The sequence below is a fragment of the Cyprinus carpio genome, unplaced genomic scaffold (genome assembly GCF_018340385.1).
Source record: "Cyprinus carpio isolate SPL01 unplaced genomic scaffold, ASM1834038v1 S000006665, whole genome shotgun sequence".
NCBI lineage: Eukaryota > Metazoa > Chordata > Actinopteri > Cypriniformes > Cyprinidae > Cyprinus > Cyprinus carpio.
Genome location: NW_024879288.1, coordinates 274,704 through 276,804, shown reverse-complemented (window position 1 = coordinate 276,804; position 2,101 = coordinate 274,704). Strand labels below are relative to the sequence as shown.

General features: G+C 34.4%; 1 long non-coding RNA gene across 1 annotated transcript; it reads right to left on the bottom strand.

The window, feature by feature from the left end:
- Nucleotides 1–1,100: 1,100 nt before the first annotated feature.
- LOC122144423 lies at nt 1,101–1,839 on the bottom strand. The gene is made up of 3 exons (XR_006159696.1): nt 1,622–1,839; nt 1,219–1,287; nt 1,101–1,136 (listed from the first exon to the last, which is right to left on the bottom strand). It is a non-coding gene; the product is annotated as an uncharacterized LOC122144423 (long non-coding RNA).
- Nucleotides 1,840–2,101: the final 262 nt, after the last annotated feature.

The window sequence follows — 2,101 nt, the reverse complement described above, 5'->3', positions numbered from 1 at the left end:
AACTATTAAGTTACTGAATAAAGAGCAAATACATAATAGCATTACAATCTGGATTGAGTTACACACACAAGATATTAGTATTACTAGTAATATATTAGTATACTGTAGATTTAGCATTTTTAAGAATGTTTATTAACTTAAATATAGGTGCGTGTAGACCACATCCTACCAGTAGACACAACATTAACTTCCTCAAAACTTACAGCATCCGCCTAAAAAAAACAAACAAAAAAATTACCATTAATTATTAAGAATAGCAAAAACATTGTAAAATGAAACACTATTCCTTCTTTATCATATCTCGGTTTCATTGCAGTTGTTTGAGAACAAATTATTTTAGAAAATTTTTAGAAAAAAAACTTTCATAACTTCCTGACCTAAAAAAAAAAAAAAAGGAAACAAAAGCAAAAGAGATTTAAAGTGTAAGTCACATGTCATTGCACTAGATAAGAAAATATCAAAACAAGTGGAAAGAGGAGGCCAAGATGGCAGCTGTGTGAATAAACGTTTTATACGCGTCCAAGTAGTTTGAGGTAGTGATGGGTAAATGAAGCCTCATGAAGCACTGAGGCTTTCCTCTGCCTGATTCAGGAAAAGATTCAATGCTTCGCGAGTGTCAAAAAACAGAGCCATGTGGTGGTTAATAAAAAAATATAGCATCCAAAAGCCTGTGAAAGACGCTCCGTCGGATGAAGCAGCGACCACAAATTCCATAGATCGACTCAAATAAAAAAGCTTAAATAAAAGCTTCACAGTGTGTGTTTGTTTGTTTGTAGAATTTCTCTTTCTGATAAAATAATTTACCCATTAAACTGTGGCATTAAAAGCCAATATGAATATAAATATGATGTAATAGAAGAATGATGTACACATATATGAATTGCATATGCCAAATACAAGGGTGTAACTTTGGTTTGAGAAGTGGGGGGGACACAAAATGGGGAAAAATGTTTTCGATTTGAATCCCATTTCCTCCATTTACATACAGTTAGGGACTATGGTGATCCAGGAAATAATTAAGTTGTTTATAATGATAAATTCTGCTGCACTGCAATGAGCTTTGGGTTAGCATGGTTGGGTTCAGCATCCTGCCTGCCTAACTGCACTTCTTCGCTTGCGCCTGTTCCCTGTCTCACCTATGAAATATGAAAATGTGCTAGCCTGTTTCTAACTTGACATAATTAAAATTAATTACCTGACCCTTTACACAGCACATACCTGCAACTCTGAGCTACTTCTCCCTGTCTCACCCTCCCTGTCTTTAAGCAGCTTCACCTCATCTGTTCTCTGATATGAAAGCATGTCATAAAAAAAAATAAACAAAAGTTCATCACAACTGAAACTATATTATAACAGTCAACAGAAAAATATCAGGGCCTGATTCTGTTTCTCTCCCACCACACAAGTGAGCAGGTAAATAATATGAAACCACACCCATGTGATGATGTGACCATGTTAAAAAAATATTCTAAACAAATAACAACACGCAATTTGGCTACTACAAGAAGAACATTTAATTTGATAATATTAAAACTGTATTCACTATTTATCATGTACACTTCTTCCCTTTTATCACCAACAAATCAAAATCACCTGGCCTTTCATACAGCACATAACCTACCTGTAACGTTGTGCTGCTGCTGCTTTTCCCTATCTCACCCTCTCTGTTCTGAAGCAGCTCCACCTCATCTGTGCTCTGATATGAAAACAACTGAGTTATGATCATATTGAGTCCACATAGCCAGAAAAGAGTATCTGGATGTACATTTTAAAAACAGGGTATGCCACATTCATTTTCAGATTAATGTGTAAAAAAAAAACCCGACTGCGTATCAATAACTTTACGGACTAGACTGGGCTGATGTGTAAAACTATACTCAGGCTCACCACATAACCATAACACTATATAAAATATAGGCTAACTCAGGCTAGCTCCAAATTAAGCCTTTTCTTTGAACAAGTAAATCAATTTTTACAAATTAACTTCTATTTTAAATGAACAAATATTGTAAGTGAACAACAATAGCTCAAGTTTAGAAAAACATTTATTATTAAGACTTATTTTATTTCTGCATCTGAGTATAATGAGTTGAGTAGCCTA